The sequence below is a fragment of the Pteronotus mesoamericanus genome, unplaced genomic scaffold, assembly GCF_021234165.1.
Source record: "Pteronotus mesoamericanus isolate MK-2021 breed Mesoamerican mustached bat unplaced genomic scaffold, CSHL_Meso_final scaffold_85, whole genome shotgun sequence".
Lineage (NCBI taxonomy): Eukaryota > Metazoa > Chordata > Mammalia > Chiroptera > Mormoopidae > Pteronotus > Pteronotus mesoamericanus.
The window spans coordinates 9,718,318-9,736,722 of record NW_026555329.1 but is presented as its reverse complement, the minus strand read 5'-3'; the positions used below and the strand labels follow the sequence as shown (position 1 = coordinate 9,736,722).

Sequence of the window (18,405 nt, the reverse complement as noted above, 5' to 3'; positions counted from 1 at the left end):
CTTGAGACAACTTTTTGTTTCTTTCTGCCAACAGTCCTGTATTGCTCTCGTTTATTTTCAAAACAGGAGCTAAAAATAAAGAATCATTTCTCTGTTACTGGTCTCAGGAGGAATGTGGCTTGTATGTCTCAAACTGGACAGGGTGAATTGGTTTCTCTCTAAGCAAAAGTGAAAAAAAAAAAAAAAAAGACCAGAGATGGCTTTTAGCTTAGGAGAAAAACGGCTATAAAGAATGTTGTATTGGATTAGAATATTGTAAAGCCATACTAATGAACTCTTTGTTTCTTAAGTTAACTAAGACTCAGGACGGTGAGATCAAATGAGATATGACTCTGTTACTGAGGACTCACCCTCCTCGCTTCTTGTCTCGCTCATGAGAGAGAAATTCAGACGAGAGACAACACATACAGTGGAAACGAGATAGCAAGTTTACTTATGAAATGCAGGTGAGCATGAAGCAGCAAGCGGGCACCCAGCTAGTTGGAGTGCACCAACTATTGGGATTTTAGGGGTTTTATGCTTGTAGCCAGCTTCTAGGTTCCCTCTCCTCCTCCCTCTCCAGACCTTGTGATTAACATATAGTTTCAAAGGCTTTCTTTCCTGGATAATGGAAATGATTCTCACAGAATTTCAAAGGCTCCCCTCCTCCAGCGCTAGCATGCTTTTTTTTTATGCTTTTTGGAACACCTAGCAATCTCACCTGACTCTCGGGACAGCTGGATTCCTGGATGAGACGTGTCTCCCTACCCCTTCTTGCCTTGGTTTGCTATCTATTCTGCCTAAGAGCTTTTCAGTCCTTGGAGCTGTGGGCCTTTTGATATCCCAGTTTTTGTCCTCATGTTGCTTTTCTCTTGCTTCTCAACATCAAGCGCCTCTATGATGAAAGTGGAGCAAGTGCCCCAACTGTATGACCACAAAAATCCTGCAGTGTGTCGGCTTTGGTCCTGCCAGTGATAAAATGAACCAACCACACACAACATGCCTAAAATCTTTTACATGGAGGCTTTTGTAAGTTTTCCCCTGCGTGAGAAAACATTGTCAATATAGCAGACATTTTTATGGTGCTATTTTTTTTTTTAGGTTTTGCATCAAAGAAGCAAAGACTAGCGGTTTGAGATGTTGTGAGATAGATAATCCATGGAAAATGGTGGTGCTTTTCAGCATCTGTATCTTGAAACCTAGATACCTAGGCTGCAGGGATGTGTGCCTCTCAAGTTCATGGCTGGGGGTTGAGGGTAGACCCAGCTACTTCCTCTTCCTGCATCTTCTGGTCCTTCTGAGCTGTTTCCCTTTTTGATATCCACCTTCCTCTTTCCTTCTAGCTTCTCCTCCTAAGTGTAATTCTTCCCTTCCTCTCTCCATAATTGTGGTGACTAGATACTGACTCATACTTTATTAACATTTGAAAAAAATGTATTGTTTTGTTTCATCAGAATCCATTGCTTTCAAAAGAATGCTGAAGTTCGCCTAAGGCTGTTGTCTCCGTACGAAAATGCTCGTCCACTTGCATGAGCTTCTACTTTAAAATAGCCACCTGTGTTTGCTGACATGTTTTTGGAACATGAGACTGCACCTTTGGCTGTGAAAGTGTGGCTGCATTGTTTTAAAGAAGAAAATGGAAATGGATATGGTTAAAATGCTAGATGGTATTAAGAACATGGTAGTTTTCCTCAACTGGAAAATGGGCTGATTCCATGATAAACAAACATGGCTCATGTGTGAGGCAAACGTAAGTGGGGCTTGATACTGAGCCAGTGATGTGCAGTAAGAGAGTGTTCTCCTTTGGGTGGCTCCGTGGTCATGACATTGGACCTATGAAGAAGAAAATGTACTTAATATGCATTACTTGACTATTGTCTCAATGAGATAGGCATACGTATGTACCAGTCATGTTTCATGGTAGAGAAACACTGGAAAGTGTTCTAACGAGAAAGGGGTTTAAGGCAGGGAAAGAAGGGCTTACATGATCATCGAAGGGACTGGAGGAGGGAAAAGAAACCCCCGCTTATGGAATCTTTGGTCTTACCTGTACGGGTTGGACCTAGAGGTCTGGAAGATGCAATTGCCGCAGTGGGGTGCAAGCCGCAGGGAGTCGTCACCCGTTACGGGCGCTTCGAAGCCCCCCGAGCAGGGTCTGGCAGGTAGCATGGGGCCTCGCTGGCTGCTGCAAACACTCGCTTCCGGCAAGTCTGGGGGTGCCAGCCACCTCTTCTGCTAGAGTCAGCAGGGCTTCTGCCTCCTTTCTGCCCACCACCATTTCTCCAAACGTGTCACATGGGACCCCTGCCAAGGGGGTCTAGAACCCTCTGAGGGCGGGAGTGTGCAGGAAGCGTGTCCCACCCCTGCCAGAGGAGACAGAGCGTAGACACATTGGGAATACATGCGGATTTTCAATAAGCGAAGTCCTCCACTAAGGATAAGAACAGTTAATTTATTTCCAATTTTTAGAATCAACTTATAGACAAAACATGGAAGATGTAAAAAAAAAAAATAGCTGTAGCACAGAACATAAGTACTATCAATGTCTAAGGTAAACAGAATGACAGTATGTAAGTATACTGTTAACAGATACAAATGTAACTAATAGAATGAAAATAAACACAGCAAGTAAATAAGTTCTCATTCTGAGAGCTGAAGTAAATAGACAATGCCTTAAACGTTTAAATAAAAAAAAGTGCAATATGTATATTATTTTGAGTGGGAGAGGGAACCACGGCAAGAATTAAAAACAGAAACAGAAGTAGGAAGTGGTACATGGGGTTGGCTGGGTGGGAGCGGGGCTCGAGGCTTTTGCTTTCCATTTTAAGATCCTTTTATAGCACTTTTGAAATATATATATATATATAGGTTTAATAAAAATTAAAATATAAAACAATTGTTCTTCATACTATCATAATCAAATAAAGATATTGTTTGAAATAAAAAAAAGTATTTAAGAAAATTTACTTCTCTAATGATATTCCTACTCTGGGAGATTATTGAAACTACTTCGCTTTATTTGGATCAGAGTGACCAGATTTCCTTCTTCTTTTCTTCCTGGTATTAAGAATGATTCCCATTGCTTACGCTATTTGCCTTTTGTATTACTACGTCCGGCCCCTCACCTGCTGCAGGCGTGTTACTGATAGCGCTACACAGTTGCTGAGCTCCGCCCCCCGCCCTTGGTTTTCAGGAAGGCACCTGTACTCTCTCTGAATCACACTCCCATTGCAAGCAAAGGGAAAGGACCAGGATCTGAATGTGCACAAGCTAGATCAGATTTCCGAAGGTATCTGCGGAAGGGAGTTTCATCCGGAATCACTTGTTAAAATATGTGTGCCTAACTTGTTTTTACCATGAGCATGTACTAATTTATAAAAAAAAGTAACAAATTATGATGCAGAGAAAAATTCAAAAAGGAATGTGTGTGCTCAAGTCTGTGCTAAGGTGATATGCTTAACAATCATTTTCCTTTTAAATAGACAGATTTGATTGATTTCTGCATTTTCTGTCCCCAGCAAGTGACTGGGATCTACAAAACTAAAAAAAAAAAAAAAAAAAAAAAAAAAAAAGAGTCATCTTTCTCAAAGGGTACACCAAAAGAGCCCTGGGGTCAAGCAGGTTTAGGGAATGCTGGTGAAACATAGCTAGTGCAAGATTTTTCAGGAATCAATTCTAGCATGCATTGTGAATGTCTAAGACAAAGGAAGTGGCATTTCTAATCCTTATTTAAATAAGTATCTCATAGGATTAAGATTCTATGACATGTATATTCGAAATTTGGGAGTTTAGGTTGGGCAGTCATAAGAAAAGAAGTAGAATGATAAGGCAGGATCTGATAACAATTAGGCAGAGGAATTTCTATTTGGGGAAATATCTAAACAATTCTAAGATTGTTGGAAAATACTCCAGTCTCTCTGTCCAACCATCCTTCCATCTGTCCATCCATTCATCTTTGCATTTATCCATCTACCCACCCTCCCATCTACTATCTGTCTGTCTACCTAGCTACCATTTTATTTATTATTTAGTGTGCTGACTTTAGAGTAGATCTTGATTGACTCAATACATATAATCGAGTTAACTAAATGCAATATTGGAATCAGTTTTCCAAGTAAAAATATCTTGATTATTTTTTAAATTATAGTTAACATACAATATTATATTATCTGGTGTACAACATAATGATTTGATGTTTATATACTTTAAGAAGTGGTCACCACAGTAATTCTAATAACCATCTTTGTACAGTAACCATCTGTACAAAGTTATGATATTATTGACTGTATTCCATATACTATACTACTATATATATCCCCATAACTTATTTTATAACTAAAAGTTTTACCTCTTATTCCCCTTCACTTTTTTCACCTGTTCTCCCATACCCCTCCCATCTCTAACCTTTAGTTTGTTATCTGTACCTGTAAGTCTGTTTCTGTTTTGCTATGTTCATTCATTTTTTTAAAAGATTCCGCATACAAGTGATATCATATACTATTTTTCCTTCTCTGGCTGACTTACTTCACTTAGCATAATATCCTGACGGTCCATCCGTGTTGTTGCAAATGGCAAGATTTCACTCTTTTTAGGGCAGGGTAATATTTCATTGTAGAGGATCAGGCATAAATAATGCCCCTTATTTTATTACTAAATCTTTTATTACAAAATCATAAGCATGCAATTCTGTAACATAACAATATCACACTCAAGCACATCATATGACATTTTAGGTACAATGTTCAAGTTGCTGTCTATCTCATGTGAGACATTCACATCCCCTACCTACCACACTCAAGCAGGCGTTACTTCAGTTGGACCCTGTATACATGTACCATCTTCTTTATTCATTTATTTGTCAGTGGACCCTAAGGGAGCTTCCATATCATAGCTATTGTAAATAATGCTGTGAAGAACATAAGAGTTTATATATCTTTTTGAATTTGTGTTTTTGTATTCTTCAGGTAACTACTGAACAGTGAATTGCTAGGTTGTATGGTAGTTCTAGTTTTAATTTTTTTGAGGAACCTCCATACTGTTTTCCGCAGTGGCCTCAGCAGTTTACAATACCAACAATGCACAGGGGTTTCTTTTTTTCCCCATATTCTGGCCAACACTTCTATTTTTTGATATTTTGATGATGGCTACTCTTACAGGTGTGAGGTTGAAATGCATTTAAATTTTGATTTGTATTTCCTTAATGATTAGTGATGTTGAGCATCTTTTCATGTGTTTGTTGGCCATCAGTGTGTCTTCTCTGGGGAAAAGTGTATGCAGGTCCTCTGATCATTTTTTAAATCATATTATTTGTGTGTGTGTTTGTGTTTTATGTTGAGTTATACAAGCTGTATATTTATTTGGATATTAACCCTTATGGGAGATATCATTTGCAAATACTTTATCTTATTTAATAGGTTGTCTCTTTGTTCTGTTGGTTCTGTGATGGCTTTCTCTGCTGTGCAAAAGCTTTTTAGTTTGATACAATCACATTTGTTTATTTTTGCCTTTGTTGCCTTTGAGGAGATATATAAGAAAAATATTGCTAAGAACAATGTCACAGAGTTTACTGCCTACGTTTTCTTCTAGGAGATTTATGGTTTCAGGTCTTATATTTAAGTCTGTAACCCATTTTGAATTTATTTCTTGTATATGGCATAAGAAAGTGGTTCAGTTTCAATTTTTTGCATGTATCTGTCCAGTTTTCCCAAGTCCATTTATTTAAAAATTTTCTCAATTCTTAAAAATAAAAAGTAGCCATTTGTAGCATTACTAGTTATTCTAAAGCTGCATTCCTTGATCACTGATTTCAGGGACTAGATTGTATGAACTGTAAAATTCTAGCTGGAATAAGCAAATATTTCTATAACATTAACAAGATATATAAGAAATGTTGTCCTTTAGATAAGAAAAACCTGATGTTATCTGGTCTAGACAGGACTTCCTTTTAGTTAATTGGGAACTTTGTTTCAGGAACTCAGGGGCAAGCCAGGGGTGGGGGAGGGGAACAAAAAAGATGTACAATGAAACTATGAAAAACCTCTTTGTTATGTGGTACCTTTGTTCTATTCTCAGTAGCAGGGTTTTGTTTTTTTTTTTTGTTTTTTGTTTTTGTATAACTAATTCCTCATAGAATGCAAATCTTTCTTTACACTTTGAAGCACAGTTTTAAAGAGAATAGCTTACTAGACTAATATTTACTGAACTATTTCAATAGTTCAGGCCCTGGCAGTGACTTGGTATTGCGTGGGCCATAGAAGTTGTAAACATGTTTGTAACAGATACTCTGCTGTGAAAGGCATACACAAAGTTATTAGTGGGCACTTTTGTCCTAGAATGTTTCAGTGTGTGCTTAAGTTTCTATCAATACATGACTTTTCACCATTAAAATTCTCCTAAGATAATTGTAGGTAACACTATTATGGAAAAAAAATTGAATCACTATGCTTAAATTGCATATTAGCTCTTAATTTTAAGTTTTTTCCTAAGAAAATATATTTTCTGAGGATGCTAAAATTATTGAAACTGACATGCTGCCTACTGCGCTACGGAGGTGCCTTGAATATTGAAATTATTGACATGAGGCTTTTTCTATTTTTCTTTCTCAATGATTTTCTTAACTTCTGTTATTTTTTCACTTAAAAAGAAGTCCATATTTTGTTGGTTATCTTAGAAAATGCAGAGAAAATCAAAACAAATGATAACAGAACATACAATTTAAAATAATATATATACACACACAGATTTCTGTTTTATTTGCTGCCATAGGAATCTGGAAGAAATATAATGAACTTTCATTTCTTGTGTCTTTGAAGGTAGCTGTATTTTGTGCTCCAAAATTTTTGTTTACGACTTTCGTGCTAGCTGACCAAAAGCAAACGTTGCCAGGTACTCAGAAAATAATCTCCACTTATACTTTTGTCTTTCAAAAAAACTAGGCTACGAAAGGCAAAAAGGCAGGCCATTCTTCAGAGAAAAATTGTTCTGTTTTTTGCTGATACTTAGATTTTTTCCCCTGGGGATTATGGGTCACAGGGCAGATCATGAAGGGTAGTCAGCCAGCCAGTGGGATCTGGAGATTGCCAAGAGCTGTGACCGTTACAGGTCAATGAATTCCCAGGGGACAGACAGACTGGCAAGGATGCCGTGGAGCCCTGGGCTTCCAGTGAGCGGCCATGAGAACACAGGCAGGGAGCAGCCTCAGGGACCTGGGCAGGGAGTGTGTCAGTGGTGTCTAGTGTGGTCTGATGAGACAGCTCCCCCACAAATGTTCTAAGTTTTGGTAAGCATTTGAAATTCTTCCCAAACCCTGAAGAGCAGGAGGTCCTCTCCTCAACCACTTATGATTTAGAAGATCTTGACAGCTAGATAGATGAGGTTTGGGGCAGATTTACAGAAACAAAGATGACCAACATGACTTAAAAAAAAAATTTATTGTCAATTGCCGTTGACAGTCAATGTTATTTTGTGTTACTTTCAAATGGGCGTAGTGGTTAGACAAAGACACACCTCCCAAAGCCAACGCTGCCTTCATGTTTCTCTCGCCTTGCCAAAACGTCAGACAGGTTTTTTCCAGACTGGAGGCCCTTGACTTGCAATTGTAAATTCTCTGTCTCTTCTACATGTAAATTTTCTACAGTGCAGGAATGTCTTTCTCAAAGATCTAGAAATTTAATCATGAAGAAACAAGGTCCCCATCTCTCAGTCTCTGTGTGAGGGTAGGAATCTAACTTTGATAAGCGCCAATTACCAAACACAGATATACCTAATAACAGTGTCCAGCCCCATTTTGTTAGAATGGGATTGAGTTCAGTCTCTCTTTCCCATTCATCACTGTTGTAATAGTCTTTTTTTTGTTTTTTTTAACATTAAAAATATTTTTTATTAAATTTTTTGGGGTGACATTTATTGGGGTACATAGATTTCGGAGATACAATTCTATAATATATCTTCTGTATATTTTATTATATATTTACCATCCCAAGTTAAATCTCCTTCCATTACCATTTATCCCCCTTTACCCTCCTTTACCTCCCCTCACCTCGCTCCTCTTTCCCTCTGGCAATTATTGTACTGTTATCTGTGCCTATCAATTTTTTCTTTTTTTTGCTTAATCCTTTCACCTTTTTTACCCAGCTCCCTTACCCACTAATAGCTGTCAGTCTGTTCTTTGTATCTATATGTTTGTTTCTATTTTGTTTACTTGCTTATTTTATTCATTAGACTCCACATGTAAGTAAGATCATATGGTATTTATCTTTCTCTGACTGGCTTATTTCACTTAGCACAATACTTTCCGGGTCCATCCCTGCTGTTGCAAAAGGTAAGATTTCTTTCTTTCTTTTTTAACAGCTGAGTAGTATTCCATTGTGTAAATGTACCACAGCTTTAAAAAAAAATCTTTATGTATTTTTTTCCAGTTCCATTTATTCCCTTTATACCCTCCTCTCCCCAGCAATGACCACACTGTAGTCCATGTCTCCCAGTCATTTTTCCATGTGCCACAGCTTTTTTTATTCACTTATTTTTTGATGGGCACTTGGCTGCTTCCAAATCTTGGCTATTGTAAATAACACTGCAATGAACATAGGGGTGTATATATTCTTTCAAAGCAGGTTTTCAGATTTTCTTAGAAAATACTTCCAGAAGTAGAATTGCTGGGTCATAAGGCAGCACCATTTTTAATGTTTTGAGGACACTCGATGCTATTTTCCACAGTGGCTGTACCAGTCTACATTCCCACCAACAGTGCACGAGGGTTCCCTTTTCTCCACATCCTTGTCAACACTTGTAGTTTGTTGATTTATAGCCATTCTGACAGGTGTGAGATGCTATAGTCTTGAGTGAAGTCTTCTATGCCATTTTTAACAAGCATCAGGGGCAAATTTTCCCTTCAACAAAGAAATGCAACATTATTAGAAGTAGAGTATTATAAAATACAATCCCTCCCCCCCTCCTCCCTCCCTCCCTCCCTCCCTCCCTTCCTTCCTTCCTTCCTTCCTTCCTTCCTTCCTTCCTTCCTTCCTTCCTTCCTTCCTTCCTTCCTTCCTTCCTTCTTTCCTTCCTTCCTTCCTTTTTTTCTTTCCTTCCTTCCCTCCCTCCCTCCCTCCCTCTGGATAATTTACCAAGACATTAATGCTGAGATTACCTTTTCTGAAGGAGACATGATGCATTATCCCATTCCTTACATCTGGAGGAACAACTGGGCCTCTGTTCCAAGCTTCCTTTGCCTGAGGTGAATTAACTATTTTTAGTGCTTCAATTATGGGAAAATAATTGTACTCTTATAGTGCTTTTTTCTCATTAAATGAGAGCCAAATAAGAAGGCATTAGAACAGTGCCTATTACATAGAAGTATCAACCAATGGTAGTAATCTAATGATATTTTAATCTTTATGCCAAAATGAGAAGGGAGAAAACTTTGCTTAGAAATGAACATATTTTTCTAAGTCATTTTGGCAAGTTCCAACCTCTTTGAGGCTTAGTTTTTAAAATTTATTTACTTATAAAATAATACTATATACAGGAGGAACCCTCCCCCCAAAGAGCAGTTATTTATATAAAATTGTGTATTTATTCTTACATGTTTAAACTTCAGTCACCTTTGAAGTACTTTCCATTTGATGCAATACATGTATTGAAACTTTTTTCCACTGCTCAAAACAGTTTTTGAACTTGTTGGTTTTGATGGCTTTTAGTGCTTCTGCCTTTGTTTCACCTCTTCTAAGTTGGCAATATGTTTCTCTTTGAGAACTTTTCATCCGGGAAAAGAAAGAAAAAGGTCTCTGGGGCCAGATCAGGTGAATAGAGAGGGTGGGGCATGGAGGTCATGCCGTTTTTTGGTGAAAAACTGCTGAACACTCAGCGTGATGTGGGCAGGTGCACTTATGAGTCCACCCTTCATGCAATGGGAAAACACATTGAAAGAGTCTTAAAAAAAATTAACTGAGGCAAAAGGCAGCCTCTCACAACAACACCAGGTGGTACGCTGGGATAGATGGGTTCCTAGGACACTCACCTAGTGGGGGAAGCCTGTACTATGAGGGGCCTGCCCTTCAGAAGACAATTCTGTTTTTTGGGATCTTCTTTGTATATACAACATCGCTCCCATGTTTGAGGTTTTTCTTTTGGAATAATAATCAAATATTTTTATTATTAATCCAAAATATATAAAAATAAAAATTTTGCCAGGTGGAGGACATCGCCGTCAATGCCATTCTCTACCATTGCACTGCTTTTTGGAACCTGAATTTAAAAATGGATAAGAAAAATCAAATAGAAAAAGTTCCTGAAAAATTTAGTTGAAAAGAAAGTAAGTTGAAAATGCTCTGTGATAGAATCAGTAATAGCAAAGATTAAAAATTGAGATTTCTGCTGAATTAAAAATGTAAATGAAATGAATACTTAAAAATAAATTGTCTAAACTGTTTTAAGAAGAAATTTTAATAAAAACTAAGATCTATTCCTATGGTACAAGAATTAAAGAAATATGTATAAGAGATTCCCTGTTACACATATAAGGAACAAAATTCACCACTTATTTCAGCCATTTCAGGGTAGAAAAAAAGGTAAATTTCTCATATTTTACTAAAGTCACATATCAATTCATTTTACCAACATTCAGTATCAATATTTAACAAAACTAACTTTCACTCTATTTCCTCTCAGCGAAGAAAACTATAGAGCCGTTTTTCTTGTTTACACCTTGTAAAAATGTCCTTAATAAAATGCTAGCAGCCCTGGCTGATGGCTTAGTTGATTGGAGCATCATCCCATATACCAAAAGATCGCAGGTTCGATTCCTGTCAGGTCACATACCTGGGTTACGATTAGATCCCCAGTCAGGGTGCATGCGGGAGGCAACCAACCAATCAATGTTTCTCTCTCACATTAATGTTTCTCTCTCTCTCACCCCCTTCCTCTCTATCTAAATAATCAATAAACATACCCTCAGGTAAGGATTATTTTTAAAAAAGATAAAATACTACCAAACTGAAGACGTCAGTAAATTAATTTATCAGAGATTATTAATTCAATCAGGTGTGACACAGAATCCACGCTGGCTTTAATAGCAATGTAGTTACTAGGTGGAGCTTACAGGCTTTCTCAGGGCCAGAGTCTCTGCAGCTGGAGGTGATGCCCACACACCCAGCCATGGAGCTGCTCCCGGAGATTCTCTGGTTTCTCTGCTGGGCACAGCCTTTAGGTCGGTGCCGCTGATGTGAAGGGAGCCTGGCCATCGCTGCTTTTAACCCCTGGGCTTCCCAGTGACCATCTGCCAGGTCGGGGCTTATGCAATACCTGCTTCTCCATGACATTGACTTTGACATTAGCTTATTCCACATGCATATCTGATTAGCTGATCTAGATTATGTGTTGGGACTTCTCTTTGCACGGGAGGCTGAAGAAATGAGTTTCTGGCTTCTAACTTGGGAATTCACAAATTTAATAATATATAATCTTTCCCAAACATTAGAAGATTGTGCAAATCTGGTCCCTATGTGAACAAAGGAGTCCAAAGTCCATTAATTCAAGGATAATTCAGTATTAGTAGAATATGCCAACACTGATCACATTAAAAATTCACGTGAGAAAAACAATGATCTCAATAGACAATAAAAAGCATTGAATTAAATTCAGCATCAAGATTTGATGAAATGTTAGTAAATTAGGACTAGGAAGAGTGTTTTTTGATGTAATGTGGAATTATTTAGCAGAAAATGAGAGCCAACAACATACCTAATAGTGTTACATCCAAGGTATTATTTTTAACACCACTAGTTTTGATATCAGCTGAGAAATTCTAATTAGTTCAGTGGCAACTGTGACAATAAAAATAGGTCTTGAAGAAGAAAGTATCAGCATTTGCATCTATGTTTTCCTTCTTCAAAAAGCCAAGAATGAAAACAAACAGGTAAAGAGGTGCAAGTTGGCTGCTTAAGACCATAAACAGAAATGGAACGCTTTTCAATTTGTAAGCAATGTATAGGATTGTAAATGGAAAAACCATTAAAAAATATGAAATAACAAAGAATAACTTACGAAGTTTAAACTACACATCTTCCTCACTGACAGGATAACTTTAAGAAAATGACTGAATAATTATAAACTTCACTTGGATGAATTAAATTTCTGTGTTACAAGTGAATGTGAAATTAACATATTACTAATAGTAATATATTTACAGTTTGTTTTTTTATGCCATTATTTTCCTCAATTTCTCAAATCTACCAAAAATTTATGTTGAAGGTGTGGTATGACTATTCAAACATTAAAAAAAAGTGTTTTTTTAAGAACCTATTCTTTGAGATACTATCAGTGTTGTGAAACTGTTGCTTAGAAGAATTTAAACATGTGTATCTTTATCCATGCCAGTAGTCATGGGTGTATTTTAAATAATCTTATCAAAATATAGTAATTAACATTATAAAGGTGTTATCTTTCATATCTTCCAAACACTGGTAACCTTCTGCTCATTTATTGTCATTCCTGGAATGTGTTATTTGGAGTAATCTGGTATATTCTAACTGCCAAAAATATATCAAATATTATTTGATCTTGTACATCATCATGGACTGTATCAGGCATTCTAAGAAATTCATAACTGACAACAGAAACAACAAAGTCATGGGCATGTCAAAAGGAGCTTATCTTTTCAAAGGTTCTCATCATTTTTAGGAGGAATTTGAAATATGTTTAGTAGATTGGGGTCTGATGATATGACATTTTAATTTTATATTTATGGTAATACTTTTTTAAAATGATGGATGGATCATTTCTTAAAATGATGGATGAATGATGAACTTTCTTATATGTATAATATTTGCATGAGAAATCATTTAACTATGCTACATAAAAATAGTTCAATTATACATGCACTGTTGTAAAATAGTCTACAGAGAAAAAAGAATATACATGCACAAAAGTTAGTTACTTTCTTTTCCAAATCTGAGGCCAACCTCAGATCTAACCTGGGTCTATTTAGTAAATTAATTTCTTTCAGTCTTCCTGTTTATGCAGTTTTAATTCCTTAGCTAAGATTAGGTACAGTGAAATCCTTAGATTCTAAACATATTAACTTGTATATAAACAGGAAGACTCAAAGGAGACTAGCTGGACCAAGGGTTAGACCTACTAAAGAGTTATATTCTTAGATTGTAAAAGAAAACATCAGATTTTGTGTATTTGCCAGTAAAATCTTTAGTTTTATTTTTCTCAGTTTTTATCTCCTCACCATGCAGGAAGATAAAATCTGAACAACATATATGAAACACATCCTTTCAGTCTACAGGTGGAGAATAGAATTAGATGCATGTCTCCAGAGACAAGAGTCAAGGAGGTAAAACTACACATTTACTTTGCTACAGCAAACAGCAAAGACTTCCTGCAGGATCAGGCACAAGATTGCAAAATTCACAAAGCTGGTTAGTTAGTGTATGCATAGTCACTTTACTTTTAAAGTTCTTTTTTTAAAATTTATTTTTCTTTATTGTTTTTAAATTCTCACCTGAGGATATGCTTACTGATTTCAGAGAGAAAAAAAGGGAGGGGGGGGAGAGAGAGAAACATCAATGTGAGAGAGAAAGATGGATCTGCCTGTCATCAGCACCCTGGCAAGGGATCAAACCCGAAACCTAGGTATGTGCCCTGACTGGGGATAGAACTCACAACCTTTTGGTGTACAGGGCGATGCTCCAACCAACTGAGCCACCCGACCAGGGCTACCTTTCAAGAGTCTTATACTTTTGAGAAAGTGTTAAATCTAAGGCTATCAGTGGTAGTAAACTGTCCAACCATGGCTATCGTTAATTGCTGAATTGTTTGTGTATTTAATACCAGAAAGGGTATTATTGACTGGAGGTGGTTTGTGCATTGTGAAGGATTATTATAAAACTTTATTTTAGTCATATAGATAATGATTTTTCTAGGTATTATTTACTTTGATAAAATGAACAGAACCTGGTATTCAATTTTAATGGTATTGGATAAAATCAGAGATACTGACTATGGCAATATAATGGATATTTTCTCAATAAAGAGTTTAATGGTTAAACTTGACATTTTACCTGTGACTTTGGATGCCTATGCACATTATTTTAATACACTCACATAGTTGTGTTTGTGTTTTTTTTGATGTTATAAAGGAATTAGGTTACATAGCTTTCATCCTGGGGAGCAATTCTAATATTTTCCCCAAGTGCATTCAACATATTCTTTATTTCATTAAACTGAATACCTGTATAGGGGAGAAGATTAGGTTTCCTGTGGACAGTTTTATGGTCTAGTTCAATGTGACCTGTGTGAAATTTAGGTTATAGAACTTCTATTTATCTCCTACTTCCTCCATCTATTCTTGTTTCAGGAACACCTACTTCTAGCTGAGTAAATGTAACTTGAGCTGATTTTCTCTAGAGGGAGTAGAAAAAGCCTCTCTAAATGCAGCAGCCCAAAGATTAGATGGATAGGCACTCATGGACTCATGGTCATTGTCTCCATTTCAAAGTACCAATGGCAAGTAAAATTGTGTACATTAAGCTTAAAACAGAAATGGATTCCTTATCCTTGTACATTTCTTCAACAGTAATGTGAATTATTCTGTTTAAAGTTCTTGGCTGAACTCTACATGGGATTCAATTGTCCGAACTGGCCAACACCTATAGCATAATCTCTCATACTTCATTCTGTTTTTCCAGCAGGTATAGCTTCCCAATGGCATGATTTTATAGCCAAAAAACAAACAAACAAACAAAAAAACCAAAACCCAAACAGACAACAAAAAAAGCCCACCTTTAGCCACCATTTGAAAATTTTCTTAGGCATGATACTTTTTCAGTAATCCTCAGCAATGTTGAAAACTGTTGTCCTTGCCATGTGAGAGATTTTACTCTATGAAAAGCCTGTAAAATCCCAGTTTTTTGCTTAGCTGGTAGGTCATTCTCTTTTAGACAGTGATGCATAGCAAAACTTTTACTGCCCTTGAAACTTGGCTCTTGAACTGTAATATGAAACGAACAGCTGGGCTCACAATAAGAAGCTGTGCTTGAAAAGGCATTTTCATGAATGGAGTAATTGAAAATATATGACTTCATTTCATACATTTATGGTAATGCACTGAGTCTGTACAGTAAATACACTGGGATGGCTATAAGCTTTCAGATGTAGTCATGGATCACTGAATACTGAGATTGGTTCGTTTTTGAACATACTGAAAACAATGTGCGTGTTCAAATGAAAAGTACATAAAACTGAGTTGTAGTTCAGAGTCTGAGTTAGGTCAGAAATAGTGATAGCCCTGAAGACTTTTCTTTTTAATTTCCTGTAAGAAGGATAAAAATGCACAAAAGAAACAATTGTAAGACATGAGGGATTCCAACAGGGGTTAAGTATCTCATTCAATGCTCTGTGTGTTCCTGTAATGGGAAATCAAGACTCTTTTCATCTGTTCTTTCTCTCATTTCTAAGTCAGGATGAGGAGGGGGGTCGTAGTGACCTAGGTCAAGGACAAAGTGGACTCCTCAGAGTCATTATGGGATAACAGCACTAAGCACAGGCATTTTAATGTAGCAAACCAGAAGGTTACAAGTGTAAGTGTTTATGCGTGACTTATTAGATCTTGTCTTTTGGGAGTTAGAGCCTCTCTCTTGTGCTTAACTCTGATTTTGGATTCACTTTCTATTTTTCTACCATGAAGCTGAGGAGGATTGGAGGCCTGCTCCTGGTTGGCAGGAGACAATGTGACACATCCCCCAATATCTTTGGTCCCCCTTCCCCCCACTGCCACAGACAGCCCAGTGAGCTCATGGGCAGCCCAGCAGCGAGGAGACCTGGGTTGAACTGTTTTGAGTACTATTCATGGCCTGAGAGAAAAATGCCTTCTTTTCTCAACATGCTTTTGCTTAAATCATCTTTTCTCGGTTATTTTCCCTTTTAGATTACTACAGTCTAGCAGGTCCAGGTCAGAATATGAGCTGAGGGGAACAGGGCAGAGAGAACTACTCAGCCTGCCTCTGGAGGGGCGGGGGAGGCAGGTGGACGTAGGCCTGTCTGCAGCCAAAAGGAGCACTTTGGTTCACAGTCCAACAAATTAGCCATGGCCAGGGCTTTCATATATGTCTGGGGGTCAAAGCCCCTACTTAGGCTTTTGGATGTCCTTATGTTTTGTGTGTACATGTGTGCGTGCACATGAGCACACGCACAATTATAAGACATGAGAGATCGATTTGGGGGATAGATCAGGCTATGACAGTAGTAGGCTTGGGAATCCTGACCATCTCTGGACATACTATTAAAATTATATAACTTTCTTTTATAGAGCTTTGTCTCTGGCATTTGACACTTTCTTGTTTTATTCTTACACATAGTCAAGCCTTCTCTTTATTATTAGGCTAAAAGCTATTTAGGGATGGGATCTACGTGTAATTTGCTGTTCATTTCCAGCAGTGCTTACAAATAACAGCAACCAAAATATCCATTGATTGACTAATATATGATTCTTACAGCAACATTTAGGCAAGACATCAGGACATACTTATGATAAATTGAAACTGTGTTTGTTTTTTTGATACTGGTTCTTGATTGAGCAGCTTTGATTAGATATCTATAAAGATTACAGTTGAATTTTAAGATAAGAAAGTTGTCTTAAAGGGGTCCCAATGTAACTACCAGGTCCTTTAAAGTGGAAAAGAGAGGCAGGGAGATCACAGTCAGAGCTTTGAAGATATTACGTTGCTGACTTTGAAGATGGAGGAAGAAGACACAAGGCAAGAAATGCAGGCAGCCTCCAGAAGCTGGAAAAGTCAAGGAGAGAGATTCTTTCCTTGATCCCCTAGAAGCAATGTAGCCTTTCTGAGGGGCCCAGTAAGATCGTTTCTGACCTCTGACCTCTAGAAATATAAGATAATAAACCTGCATTGTTTTTATCATGAGATGATAAATATGTGTGGGGGTGTTTATTGGGCTAACTGGGTGAGTTTTACAGAGTTGATTTGGGGACCTCTGGAAGTCACTGTAAATCCCATGGGGAGGTGGTTAGGATTGTGATAACTTAGCTGTTCAAGATGACATGATAGAAGAGCTTAAAGTACAACAAAGGGAAGTTACATGTGTCCCTTGTCACTCTCTTTGAGGGCCAACATTCTAAGATGGAATCAATTTTTCCAGACCAAGCTCAAGTTTAGCAATACATTGCGGTGGCCAGCATCCCAAGTGGCACCTTGTCTTGGGCCTGCCACAAGCACCACTTCCAACATCTGGAATCGTTAAAGAGCAACTCCAGAAACCACAGTGAAAATCCAAGTGGAGATAAATCACAAACCCTGCTGTTCTCACACACGTCAGTCTGCCAAACTATCAGAGCACGGTTCCCTGTGACTCAGTTTGGTGGAATTGCCATCTTTCCTAAGCAACTCTTGAAATTTCTGTTAAACATCTTTGTAGGCATCACATTGGCATGTGTACAACATTAACAGTAGTTACATAGTAGGCGTTCAGTACCTACTTGCTTAATTCAATGGTGGGCGGAAGTAGGATAGCACTTGGAAATTGGAGCAGTAATGAAGACATTGAAGCATTTCATGCAATATTGTTTAACTGCTGATTTTTAAGAAAATACGGAAGCATAGACATATTTTGGGCACATGGCAAATAGCAAACAAAATAGATGACTATGATTTAATATTACATGATCAATACACACACACACATACTGAATAGATTTCTAGAAAACAGGTGTATCTGTGATACACAGTGCGTATACAGTGGCGAAGTGGGAGCCTGGCTTCTATGCCATCTGAGGAAATCGTGGTCACGGATTCTTTCCGGCAGAGGCATGGACATAAATTCCCACCGGAGAATTTCTCCTGGCAGAGGATGTCAAGCAGTCACATTACTATTCACCATATGGCATTGAGAGAAAATAGGTAGAGAGCTTGTTGCAGATTTGTGATATAAAAATGTTCTACCATGATCATATAGTCCCAGGGTACTTATTTAAATTATTCTCATGGAGATTTTTATAGCCTTCAGAATTAATAAAATTTTTATAGCAGTGTGAGAGATGAGGGCTAAAGATGTTGAAATATTCGAGGCATATAAATGAATCTTGCCTATCAATCTCTTTTCTTCCATGTAGGTTAAAGGGCTATAAAGTGATCCCTTTATTCATAGCTGCAGACAAGTCCATATTGGCAAGTAGAACACTGGTCAAAGGCCAGGTTTTGTTCTATGACTTAGACTAGAGTTTGGAGTTAATCTCCCTCCTCCATTCTCCATCCTTTCTTCCCACACCCCTTTCTAAATCTCGGGACTAGAATACTTTGGTCACTGGGACCAATCAGTTCCTTCATTTCTGACCAATCTGATGAGCAACTTCTCCTATTTTGTAGAGACGGACTAGGATGGAGGTGGGCAGAGGGGAAAGATGTATGATTG

At 37.6% G+C, this 18,405-nt stretch overlaps 1 pseudogene; it reads right to left on the bottom strand.

The window, feature by feature from the left end:
* The window catches only part of LOC129063054 (MAD2L1-binding protein-like), a 45,520-nt pseudogene extending 34,304 nt beyond the window's left edge, over nucleotides 1-11,216 (bottom strand).
* Nucleotides 11,217-18,405: the final 7,189 nt, after the last annotated feature.